At 45.3% G+C, this 13,012-nt stretch overlaps 1 long non-coding RNA gene across 3 annotated transcripts in view; it reads right to left on the bottom strand.

Annotated features, from left to right (window-relative positions):
• Window positions 1-3,576: 3,576 nt before the first annotated feature.
• Window positions 3,577-13,012, bottom strand: part of LOC109306789 — a 41,737-nt gene continuing 32,301 nt past the window's right edge. For all 3 annotated transcript variants that reach the window (XR_002100111.1, XR_002100112.1, XR_002100110.1), the window contains one exon: window positions 3,577-4,145. This is a non-coding gene — a long non-coding RNA (uncharacterized LOC109306789). The remainder of the gene's footprint in view (window positions 4,146-13,012) is intronic.

Raw genomic sequence — 13,012 nt, 5'->3', positions numbered from 1 at the left:
CAACTCCAAGGAGATTTCTGTAGCCTGGGTAGCATGGACTTGTGCCATGTTGGCAGACCTTGCTCCTACACAGGGCACACAGTGATGGTATCAGCATAGGGCAGTGGCAGGGCTGGCAGCTGAGGAGGTACAGCTATGGCAGTGGTGACAAGTGAAATGGCCAGAAGTTGACTAAGGATGTATCAGCATTCACCCTCCTGCTGCCAATCACCATGTCCATCAGGACCCAAGGGCCCCGGATTCTGTAACAGGCCTCACCCCTGGCCACACCCCTGGCCACATTTCCACATTTTCCAGTTGCCCACCAGTAGCGCTGCAGACAGGATAGAACAGCTCCACAGGTCCAGCTTTCAGGCTGTATGTTTGACACCCTTGCATTTGGCTATTGGGCAAAATGTGGGACCTGCTTTAATATGGTGACCTGGTGGCAGCCTATAAGTACATCGGGGTATGCAGCAGGATCTGGGGAAACATCTTTTCACCAGAGCGCCCCAAGGAATGGTAAGGACCAATGGTCATAGACTCCTCCATGACCATTTTAGTCTAGACATAAAGAAACATTTCTTTACTGTCTGAGCTCCCAAGGTCTGAAATTGGCTCCCTCCAGAGGTGGTCCAAGCACCTACTCTGGACTCCTTTAAGAAGCATTTAGATGCTCATCTTGCTGGGATCCTTTGACCTGAGCTGACTTCCTGTCCTTGGGGCAGGGGGTTGGACTCGATGATCTCCCACGGTCCCTTCCAGCCCTAAGGTCTATGAAATATGGGTCCCTCCATGACTAAACTGATTCTGGCCATGAGCGCTTCTACATCATACTGTGCACTTTTCCAAGTGAAACCATTCACAAACGGTCCAATATCTGCCCAGACAAGACTGACATTAGAGTTTATGAGGAACGCTTTATTCTTTTTCATTGTGACAGAACCAAATGACTACTGTTTATAGTCCAGGTTACTAATAGAAACTAAAACAGTCATGTGTGCTGTGCAATACTGAACGCTAGCTGCACATTCCTTTTCAAAGAACAAAGACTGAAAGAGCAATCCATGAGGGCATTGTTCCTTTTTAAAAAAACTAGCTCACAGAACATTATTCAACTCATTTATCGCCACCTACCTTCTAAAAGCAAACACAATTACAGGGTGAGAGATGGTGGAATGAATCTTACCTACTGTGCGTAATTGTAACCGCTGCCTTTTTGACTCATGCTTCTTTAAGTCAGCCTGGTCAGTAAATTTTCAACAGATTTTCTGAGAACGTATTTATCTGAAGTGCAGACAAACTGGTACTATTGTAACTGGACATTTCCTAGACTTTTATTATGGAACAAACTAATGAAAGAAGATAAACTCCATTTGTATTTTGAACTCCAGTCACTCTGCATTTAAAAAAAAAAAGGGCCAAGTGACAAAATACTGTCATGTAATATGGCTGTCTGGGATCACTTTCTTATTTGTCACGCTGAGAACTAACCTTGTGGCATTTCAGTGAAATATGCAACGAAGGAACTCAGACTGCTACAAGAAATTTCCTGGGAAGGTTTGAGGGTCTGTGACAGCAAATATTAGCTCCTTGGGGTGTCCTAGTCTAGAGTTGTTTTTATTTTTTCCTCCTTTCCCCCTTCCTCTCTTTTTTATCAGTTCCATTTCAGAAGCAATAGAAGTGAGCGTAATACAGAAAACAGCATTGCAGCACAACAGACATGATTCTTTCCATTAGTTCCAAAAGTTCAAAAAGAAACCCTGGTGATTGTGCTAAGATTCATGCATTTTTAATCAACTTAAAAACTTCAAGAAGATTTTCTAGAAATGGGGACACCTCAGAGCACTCACTGGAGTGCTTTGCATGTATTCTTATACCATTTATGTTTGCTCAAAAATTAGGGCATATTTTATTGCTATTATTATTATTGTGGCTTTGAGTCCTAAGCCATGGCTCAGAAGATCATCGTTAGATACATGCAGGCACAGAGCAAGAATGTTGTCCCAGCCCCTAAAAGCTTACAGGCTATGTATAAGATGAAACAAAGGAAGACGGTGTAGAACAAGGAGACAAAGAAGCCATTGGCCACAACACACAAGCAGTCTAATCATTGTCATACCAAGCTATTTTTTGCAGGTGACATAGCAAAGAAATGTTTTAATGTAACATCTGGAGAAAGACAACGAATCAGATTACACATACTTATGGAAATATCTCCTAAGTGTTAGCAGAATCATAGGAGAGAGCACAAAGACCTGAAAACTTAACAGGTGGGCACTGAGAACTGCAGTCAGCGTTAACTGAAGTGGGAAAACAGGCATCTCAATAATGAATGAGAGAGGATAGGTAAGGAGGACACAGGTAGCAAGGGACTTTTTCCCTGTTTGATGTGAGAGAAAAACAGGAGTCATTCTTTTAATAGCAACTTAACAATTTACAAATACAAGGAATTGGCTGGATTTGTGGAGAAAGCAGTCTGGGGCTCTGGTGATCTGGCTTCCATTCCTGCCCCCGCTATGGAAGGTGAAAGGCTTGGGCAAGTCATTTATAGATGTGCTCCAAGGCACAGTGTGGGCGGGGAGGAGTTCTTTAATTAGTGCAGCTCTGAGAACTGCGCTAATTAAAAGCGCCCAGCACATCGTGTGTATCAGTGTCCTCAGGCTGAAAAATGGTGTCAGGGTGCTTTAAAGTAAAGCTCATTGAACCAGCTTTTTTCAGCATGGGGATGCTGATATACATGATGCTAGAGTCTGCTGGAGCATGTTAATTATCACGGTACAGCAGACTCAACTGAGTGTGCTCTGATGCACAGTAATTACAGCATGTCAGAACAGCATCCCTGCACATGTATAGGATCCCTCCATGTTCAGATCTCTGTGAAAGGGCAGCAGCATTTCCAGCTGCTTATCCCCCCTCGATGCCCCTACCATTTGTCTTACTACCACCTCTCCTACCGCTTGATCCCTTGCCATTGTTCTCCATACTGCAGCAGTGGGGTTGGGGAGTGGGGACAAGTTTAAGATGGCCCTCCAAGAATTAGATTCTATACATAAAAAATTATAACAAATTTCTAAATTTTTCATGTATAGAATATAATTCTATTGGGGTTGTTTTAAATTCAGGTTCATCTTGGATTCAGGTAATCATGGTATCTGTGAGCACATCTACACGTGACATTTTATACTGAACAGTAGGTTAATTTACTGTGCAGTAAAGTGTCACCATCTACACATGCAGGCAGTTACTGAGCAGTAAACGAGTCTATGTGGTTAGTTTACTACCTACAAATGCAGGTACTAAATTAACCACACATTGGGTGTGTCTACACATGCATTTGATCTGGCCTAAACTTACTCTGACATAAACTAATCTGGTGTAAGCACTTTCAGGCAGGCATCTACACATGCAATGATTAGGGAGCAGAAATCCTGCTCTTTGCATCAAGTTTCCTGCAGCCCTGCAATGGGCCAGGGGGAGCTCCAGGCTCTAGGGGCAGCTACCAGCACCCTTCAGCCATATTTAAAAGCCATTGTCACTGCTCTCTGGCCAGCCCCTTCCCTGCCCAGAAGCAGTGTGCTCAGCTCAGAGGCCGCACATGGCACCTCTCTCCTTGCTCACTCTCCCTTTCTACTGGCTGTGCTGCAGGACCTCCTCCCAGGCCCAGTAAGGGGCCAACTCCTGGGTGGTGGAATGCTGCCAGGGGACATGCGGGGCTAGATTCAGGGGCTGAGCAGCAAGTAGCATGAAAGTGACTGCCAGCACCAGAACAGTGTCCAGCACCTGGCAGTCATCAACTGTGGTCTGCACTACCCAGCCTAGGATGGTATTCTGTTCCTGCAACACCTGAAGCCACTCATGCTCCAGGGACAGGAGCTTAATCCAGAACTCCTGGTCTGCCCGGTCCTACTCCTCTCACTACAGTCCCACATCTCTTTGCACCAGTCCTGCACATCTTTGTGGGCAATGTCCTCTGCCTACCAGGCCCATGTGCCCCCCGTGCACTCTTCTGAAACTACCACCAGCTGCTGGAGGAGGATGGTGTGGTCTACTGTGCCTTTTGCAGAGCCGGCACATCTGAAGAACCCCAGCTGTAGGCACCAGCAACCTTGAGGCTGCATCCGTACTGCCAAGTGTTGCCTCTTGCCTTTGTCCAGCTGTAGGACCTACAGAGCCATGAGACAGAAGCTTTTTGGGAGAGTTTGCAACATTTCAGAGATTAAATGCTCTGTACCAGGGACTATGAACTGCCTGGCCTCAGGTTGGAGGTCAGGTGTGCACAGGTGGCCAGGGACCAGGTTAACCAGGCCAGGCAGGCCTCGGCCCAGTCTGGGCTGGCTAAGCCCTCCATCCCTGCACACTCCCTTGGGGCCAGCAAGCCATTGGGTGCTAACACCAGGCAGCCTGCCTCCCCCGCCCTGTCTCCAGGGTGGGACAGGCCAGTCTCCTGGCAACACCTGCTTCCATGGATCCAGACCCTGCTGCCCCACCTCTAATCCTGCAAGCCAACCATCAGAGATGGACCCAAATGAGAACTCATTTAAATGGGAGATGGGACAGGAAAGCACCTTCATTAGCATGCAAGATGGAGAACAGAGATTCCAAGGCAAGGATTGCACTGAACTCTGGGACCAGAGAAGTGGGCAAGCACTGCATGATGGGAGATCCCTGTTCCAAATGCTAATCAGCCCATGTCTACACACACCCAGCTTAGCATTTCTCAGACCAGTTCTAGTAATGACTTCTTTATTGGTATCCAAAACACTGAATCTGCCTGTCTGCATTGTGAGCTCCCTCAGAGTAATGCCACCCATAGCCAGGAGCCATCAGTTCCAATTATCCAGCATATGAGCCATTGTTTACCCATAAGCAAGCTGTGTGCTCTCCTTTAAGCCATTGTTAGTTCTCTACAAAAACCCCTACCCAAGCTGAAGTTTCTGTCCCGTTGCTTGGATCCAAAAGCTGCACCAGCTCCACTCCTTTTCTGCCTGGAATCTCTCCTTTGATCGTGCTGAGGACTCTGCCTGTCTGCAAGCTCCAACAAACACCTGGGAACCTCAACTGGTTCAAACTTCACTGAGTAGTGAGATCCCAGATCTCACTCTCTTTCTCCCTCCCCCTCTGACTCCAGGAACCTGACTTTTGCTAATCAAACTTGAGCTAGGCTTCCCCAAATACCTAACTGAAACTGTATTATTTGTCTCTCTTGCATGGCTATTACTACTGGAATCATCATAAGTTCATATACCTGGCAATAAATAACTTTTATGGTCAAGCTGCTTGCTATACTCTTTCTGAACCTCACTTACTCTTCCTTCCCCTTGGCCTCCCCATTTGCTCTGCAGCAATGCTTCTTTTACCTAAGCCAAAGATCCCTGTAACATCCAAAACTACAGTTGGTTTTGCTCATCAAGGGAGTTACTACTAGGACCATTGTGACAAGAAACTGGGACGTGCTGACTTTTGAGGTGCATGAGGGTATCAGCTGAAAGTGCTGATAGGACCCAGCCTGCTCAGACATACTCTGTTAGCGTGTGTGTATGTGTGTCTAACTGCATTTATTATTGTCCATGGGGGTGTCAGCCTGTCAATGCTGAATAATCCAGCCTGGCTCCAGCGTGTCCTTTTAATCTGTGTGTGTATGTGCGTATGTGTTTGACTGATTTGGTAGTTGGAGAAACCCAGCCCAGTTGAAACTGAGTCCTGCAAGGTGGCTCCACTCGGGGTGAGGACTTGCAGTTCCATATAGAAACAAAAGTAACACAAGCAGCACATAGATAGAATTACAGAGACCCCAGAAATGTACCCCTAATAAATGAGCGTACCCCAAAGTGATGGGCAAATCCAATAACACTGCCCAACCCCTGGCCCTGGCCTCATCTGTCCCCTGGCAGCCACCCAGCACCTAGCAGCAAGTCCTCCAGTGGGCATGGACCGAGGTGCAGTGCTGCCTGCACTGGCCAGGGCCACCTTCCCCTGCACTCGCCCTGGGTATCCCTCCTGGGCCCCCCACCACTTGTCCAGGTGCCATGAGACCATTGAAGAAGTGCTGCCCTCAGCAAGGACAGCACCACACATGGACCCTACTGGCCCAGGCCTCGTGATGGAGGAGAGGGAGCCAGCAGCACAGCTAGAGTATTGGCCACCCTCACCCCCAGTTGAGCCCCCCCAGCTCTTGTTGCGGGGTCTGCACCTGCGATAGAGCAGCCAAAGGCAGGGTATTGGGCACCTTTCCTTGGTATCTGCTCCCTAAGTGCATCCACCCCACTGTTCTCAAGAGTGTTGTGCATTCTCAAGTGCAAATATTCACGAAACAGGAAAGGGCTAAACCATGACAATAGTAAGAGCACAGTTGCTCAATAAATAGACCCAAAATAGTATGAAATAACATACAAAGTCTCCCAAATTTGTCAAGAGAAGTTTTAAGCATTAAGAATGGTGCAACTCTTTCAGACACAGTGTGTTTAACTACTTTCCTTTTCAAACCAGATTTGGCTTTAAGAAACTGTTCATATATAGCTAATCAAAACAATACATCTTTTGTAAGTTCAAAGACTTAGATCTCCCTAGTTGTGGGTTTATGCGTTAATCCATTCTCTCCCACTCACTGAAAATAAATGAACAGTTGTCTAACCAAGAAGACTACTTGTTTTTATATATATTTTAATCAATATTTTAAATAAGGAATTATTTGACATTCAAAAACCCTTAGAGCTAGAATTAGATAAAATTAACTTGAGGAATCTTCATAAGAAGCAGAAATGTAGCTGTTGACAAAAAGATAAAGTGACTAATAACTCTGATTCTGTATTTCAATAATTTAACAAGCTGTGATGGTTTGGAAAAAGTCAGACAAGCATAGAAAGGACTTGTTTATCAGTGGGATCGCTGCACTGTGTTCGAATGATTAGAGTTCTAGGAATCTGTTGGCATAGTGGCATGAACAGAGTTGAATTGTTTAGCACTTCCATGCTTTAAAAAAAGGAGAACTTTAAGGTTAGAAACTACCATGAACTCTCTTAGATGCAAAGACCCTCTCTTCAGACTAAATGAAATGTGAAGTCTATCACTATCTGTAACATATCACCTGGGATCCTGGTTTTCTCTGATTAGAAAACCCCAATTTTTGGATTAAAAAAAGTAACCCAAAATACCCTTTTTTTCCATGATCAAAACAAAACACCACTCTGTGTGTGTGTGTGTGTGTGTGTGTGTGTGTGTGTGTGATCCTTTCTTCCCTTTCTTAAAGATGGACACTATATTTGCCTTTTTCCAATTATCTGAGACCTCTCATTGATCACCATAAGTTTTCAAAGGTAATGGCCAGCGGCTCTGCAACCACAGCGGCCAACTCTGTTAGCGCCCCCAGGTGCATCACACCCAATCCCATGGACCTGTACACGTCCAGCTTTTCCAAATAGTCCCTAACCTGTTCTTTCATTGCTGTTGGCTACTCATCTCCTCCCCAAACTGTGCTGCCAGATGCAGTAGTCTGGGAGCTGACCTTATGTACGCACACACACACACACACAGCCATATACACACACAGACACACACAGTGGTGTTTCATTTTGATCACGGAAAAATGTGGATTTGGGGTTACTTTTTTTAACCCAAAGATTGGGGATATTTTTTTTTAATCAGAGAAAACCAGGATCCCTGTGGATCAATCAATCTATGGTGCATATTTGACAGACACTAGGCATGTCTATACTTTCACTGATGCTCCTTAGATACTGCGCATTTAGTTTAGTACTAAATGTACAGTACCTAGAGTTAGTTATTTAATGATGTTTACTGTGCATTAGCCCAATACCACTGCACAGTAGGCTATTAGTCTGGTTTTTGCCACGACACACTATTGTGTGGTGTTATTAGGCTAATGCACAGTAAGCATCTTGTGTAGCTGTGCCCGCTCAGTCTACATTTTAAATCCTACATCTCTGTACTGAAAGAGAAGGGTGATCCCACATTTTGTGTGGAGCTTGATCCAGGGAGCGTGATCTGGGAAGACTGACTTCACTGAGCCGCACGGTGGGGACAGACAGGCAAACACCCCCTTGTGAGAGTCTAACAGACCTTACATGTCAGTTCAATACCAAGATGCACATCTCTATCAAGCCTGAGGCACTTCTGGGCTTCTTCAAATGCATAACTGTAGGAACCTGAAGCCATGCCTACACAGAAAAGTTTCCAACCTTCCCAGCAGCGCTCAAACACATTGCTCTCCTCTGTCCTAGCCACAGCAGTAGCTGCAGTAGCAGTGCAGCAATAGCTGCATTTGTACAGTATTTTGAGAGGGCTAATTAGCAATGCTGAAAAGAAGTTCCAGCTAGACTGCTGCATGTTCATTATCCCAGTTGCAGTATTGTACTGACGAGGATACATTGAAACCAGTTTAGGAGACTCTGGAGCGGTACTGAGTGCTTGCGAGTGGCCCAGAGGAATGTACATTGTTGACACAGCTTGTGTGCGACACAGGGTGAAGAGGGGATAACAGCATTTCCTTATCTCTTGGGACTTGTCTATAATGCCTGTTTACCTTCCTGGGACCACCACTATATAAATCCCCAAGCCCTGTCCACGCTGTCCTGCTCTGCATGCGTTCCAGTCCAGAAATGTGGCAAGGTGGCCTGGGGGGCAGCACACATGCCCCAGTACCACAGCCATGCTCTTCAGGGAACTTGGGAGCAGGAGTGAGTAGACAAGACTGGTTCATCAGTGGTTGTCCCAGGCAGGCATGCTTACAGGGAGTGATTAAGAGGACAAATGCAATATAGATCATGCTCAGGCGCTATGGTAAAGGGAAATCTAGACATGCTTTTATCTCATGAAATGAAATGCTGTAAAGGTTGAATGAAACTACTGTAATAAAATAAATTATTTGGGAGACCACTGCAGAGAAAACCACACCAGAAAAAGGGACATGGTGTAATAAAGTAGGCACATGAAAGGAATCAGAAGTCAGACCTGATCACTGAAAGGGCACAGGGGAAAAGCTAAGGAAAACAACTGGAAAAAAGCCTACTAAATCAAGCTACTCCAAGGTATATCTGTCTCCTCCGCGCATTAACTGTGACCCAGTCTATGACTAGATATGGTATTCAGGCTGGGTTTTTTTGTCTTCTTCTGATTTCCTCTCAATTCTCAATATGTCTTCTTAATTAGGTCCTTTGATGAATGGTGCTGATCAAATGAAGTATCTGGCTGTTCTGTATCCCCTTTTTTTCTGTTCATTCAATGGGTGGCCCAATTTACCCTGCACTGAATACAGAATATTTTATAGCCTCAGAAATCCATCTCCTGTGCTCATTACTGTAGAAAATGAGTACCTTTCAGGCATTAATGAATTCATATTCACAACCCCCTTGTGAGGTGGGAAGTATTATATTGCTCATTTTACACAAATTCCTGGGGAAGCTAGGGTCAACTCTTGCCATGGTACTGACCAATGCCGAGTGCATCAGTGGGAGGGTGCTTGCCATTGCCACCTCTATGGGAACTTGGCTGCAGGCTCCCAGCTCACAGCTAGATACCTATTGTCCTGGAACCAACCAAGATGGGCACTATATTTGCCCTTTTCCAATTGTCTTGGTGCAATTGTCTGGGAACTCTCATCAATCGCCGTAAGTTTTCAAAGATAACGGCCAGCGGCTCTGCAACCACACCGGCCAGCTCTGTTAGCACCCCCAGGTGCAGCGCATCTGGCCCCATGGACTTGTGCATGTCCAGCTTTTCCAAATAGTCCCTAATCTGTTCTTTCACTGCTGTTGGCTACTCACCTCCTCCCCAAACTGTGCTGCCAGATGCAGTAGTCTGGGAGCTGACCTTATCAATGAAGACCAAGGTAAAAACAAGGCATTGAATACTTCAGCCTTTTCCTCCTTATCTGTCACTAGGTTGTCTCCCCTATTCAGGAAAGGACCCACACTTTCTCTGACCTTCTTTGTGTTGCTAAGTTACTTTTAGAAACCTTCATGTTACCCTTCACATCCCTTGCTAGCTGCAACTCCGATTGTGCTTTGGCTTTCCTGATTTCCTCCCTGCATACCCGAGCAATGCTCTTACACTCCTCCCTAGTCATCTCTTCAAGCTTCCTTTTAGTGTTTATGCTCACCAGAGAGTTCTCTGCTGAGCCCAGCTGGTCGCCTGCCAGACTTGCTAGTCTTCCTGCACATTGGGATGGTTTGTTCCTGCACTCTCAGAAAGGTTTCTTTAAAATACAGCTCTCCTGGACTCCTTTCCCCCTCAAACTGGCCTCCCACAGGATCCTGTCCATCAGTTCCTGGAGGGAGTCAAAGTCTGCTTTGCTGAAGTCTGGGGTCCACACTCTGCTTTTCTCCTTCCTTTTGTCAAGATCCTGAACTCGATCATCTCACAGTCACTGCTGCCCAAGTTGCCATCCACTACTACATCTCCTATCAATTCTTCCCTGTTTGTGAGCAGCAGGTCAAGAATAATACAGGCCCCTAGTTGGTCGCTCCAATACTTGCACCAGTGTTGTCTCCAACCCTTTCCAAAAACTGTGCACTGCTGTGTTGCTCTCTCAGCAGATGTTTTAGAGTGATTGAAGTCCCCCATGAGAACCAGAGCCTGTGACCTGGAAACTTCTGCTAGTTGTCTGAAGAAAACCTCATCTACCTCATCCTGCTGGTCTGGTGGTCTATACTAAACACCCACCACAACATCCCCCTTGTTGCTCCCCCCTTTAATGTTGCTCCCCTCTTTAATATTAACTGAGAGACTTTCAATACACTCATGTCCAATTTCATACTGGAGCTCTGAGCAATCATACAGCTCTTTTACATGCATCCCAACTCCTTCTCCTCTTCTCCCCCGCCCATCTTTGCTGAACAGTTTGTACCCATCAGTACAAACAATACTCCAGTTAGTATGACAAAATGACAAAACAAAGAATAAAATGAGAAAGAAACTTGAACAATACTAATGTTCTAGGTGAAAATTAATGCATTTGCCTGTGTGTTTTAGCTAACTCACCACAGTTTGGGGCGTTAGGATGTTAAGACTTCATCTTCATTTAGTTTAATACAAGCCTTTTCAGAAAAAGCAGCAACCAAAAATGAGAAGGAAAGTCAAAAAAAACAACTGCTTCATCCAGTGTCTGTGGCTGTATGGGAGTTCTGACTAATTTTTTGCCATGCAACATTAATGGCTTTGGTTTTCTGGACTAAGCTGTCTGTTTTTAGCTATTTCATTGTTCATTAGAGGGCCTATAGGTACCCGATGGGAAATTTGGGAGGAAACTTGTGTGACATAACCCCCTAAGGGCCACATTCTTCTCTTAGTTAAACTGATGTACATTGAAGAGTTAATTGAGTTTTGAGGATGTTCATTACATTTCATCTACATTAACAGTGATTGCAGTCATACCCTAGGACTCAATGGATCTGGATACTGCAAAGCAGCTCAGGGCATTCAGTCTCTCTTCCCACACTCAAAAGCCCAACAAAAGTAGTAAAGTTTCCTAAACATGTTTCATTCTGAAGGACTCAAATGAAATGAGGTGCTGAAGCATTCACAGAGTTTCAAATGTGTAGATCTGCTATTGCTATATAAAAACACAATGATAGAAGCAATCTAGACTGAATAATCATGTGACAAATCACGAAATTTCTCTTCCCATTGTCTCAGAGGTAAGTATACTTAGTCCTCCTTCTCTGCTCCAAAGGTGGCAAAGCAAATGTTCAGGGTCTTGCATATGCAACTACAGCGGTTGGGCTGAGGAATGGATTGTGGAGTCAGTACCTTGGAGGCAATTCTCGTGACAAGAATGTACAAGTGCCATTGTCTTTAACACAAGGAATCAAAACCAACAGAGGCAGTTCCCCTCCTTGTAACTTCAAAGAAATGTAAAAAAAAAAATAATGAGTCTCTAAAACAGTCTCAGTGTAGGCCTTTCCTCAGGGCCATGCTACTTGGTTGAGGGTCCCTTCTCTTTGTTTTTGTCTGCTATTCTTGCATCTCTGAAATTGCTCACTCCTCTCCTACCTCACCCCTGCTCCACTTTATCTTTGTTTTGGGACAGTAACATTCACTTAGCTGTCTTTGACAGACACTGAAGACATAGACCAGCAGTTAAACGTACTGGTTTCACTGTGGTTCAACCCAACAAAACAGTCTGAAGCCCTGAAACAATGCATGACAAATTTCTGTCTCAAGAGAATATAGGTTGACTGTCTTGTCAGTCTATAAAGCAGCACAAAATTCTCCCACACGTGTTGCCAAGAGTCATTTTTTCTATGCAGTTTACAAGAGTATAACAAACTGAGTTTGACAGGAGCAGAAATTGCTGGTATTTCTTACTTCTGAACTAACCTTAGCATACAACACAGAATTCAGACATTTCTAACATACCCATTGCACTGTTTTGAGTGTATGGTTTGAGCCAGTGACACAGGACTAGCAAGAGGCCAGCAAACAGGGGAGTTTGAAAGGGACCCCTACTTGGGTGAGGAGTAGGAAGCCCTGTGAGTATGAAGGCCTGCCTGGTTTGAGCTTCATGGTGTAGTTTAAGTTTGGGAGCAGTTTTGCATAGAGTTGTTTGAAGGAGCTCTCAGCTGGTAAACCCAGCAGCTGATCACAGTGGGAAGAAGTAGGCAGAGCTTGCCTAAGCAGACAGGCCAGGCTTGGCAGAACACAGCAATACAGGAGCCAAAGACACAGGAGCAGCAAGGAGGGGAATTTGACTGGGAGTTTGTCAAAACACTTGCCTTCTTACCCTTCCTTCACTGTAAGCTCGCTAAGTAGAAAAAGCTGGATTTTTTTCCAGGACGTAGCAGCAGGAGATGAGGAAGGAGCTAATATGAGAGTCAGACGAAGAGTCAGATGAAGAAGTGTTTGCTGTATGAGAGGTGCCTCCTGGTAGATTATCTCAGGAATCAGGCAGAGAAGCTGCAGGAGGTGGAAGATAAGCTCAGAAGCTGATGACACTAAGATGTGGGGGGGACGTGGGCACACTGGAAGGATACAACAGGCTACAATCTGACCTAGACAGGTTACAAGGGTGGGCCGA

Source organism: Crocodylus porosus, unplaced genomic scaffold (genome assembly GCF_001723895.1).
Source record: "Crocodylus porosus isolate Cpor-Errol unplaced genomic scaffold, CroPor_comp1, whole genome shotgun sequence".
Lineage (NCBI taxonomy): Eukaryota > Metazoa > Chordata > Crocodylia > Crocodylidae > Crocodylus > Crocodylus porosus.
Note: the sequence above shows the minus strand (reverse complement) of the source record. Positions and strands in the feature narration are given on the sequence as shown.